Consider the following 257-nt stretch of genomic DNA (forward strand, 5'->3'; position numbering starts at 1 on the left):
CTCTCTCTCTCTTCCTCGCTCTCTTTCTCTCTCTCTCTCTCTCTGTGTCTGTCTACTGCTCTCTGTGCCTCTCTCTCTCCCTCTCTGTGTCTCTACCGCCCTCTCTCTTGCCTCCCCCTACCCCGTCTCTCTCTCTCTTTCTCTCTCTCTCTCTCTGTGTCTGTCTACTGCTCTCTGTGCCTCTGTCTCTCCCTCTCTGTGTCTCTACCACCCTCTCTCTTGCCTCCCCCTACCCCGTCGCTCTCTCTCTCTCTCTC

At 56.0% G+C, this 257-nt stretch overlaps 1 protein-coding gene across 1 annotated transcript in view; it reads left to right on the forward strand.

The window, feature by feature from the left end:
• The window catches only part of LOC125488220 (retinoic acid receptor gamma-like), a 10,896-nt gene that overhangs the window by 7,821 nt on the left and 2,818 nt on the right, over positions 1 to 257 (forward strand). The window lies entirely within an intron of this gene.

The sequence above is a fragment of the Rhincodon typus genome, unplaced genomic scaffold, assembly GCF_021869965.1.
Source record: "Rhincodon typus isolate 14 unplaced genomic scaffold, sRhiTyp1.1 hic_rhity00000069, whole genome shotgun sequence".
Lineage (NCBI taxonomy): Eukaryota > Metazoa > Chordata > Chondrichthyes > Orectolobiformes > Rhincodontidae > Rhincodon > Rhincodon typus.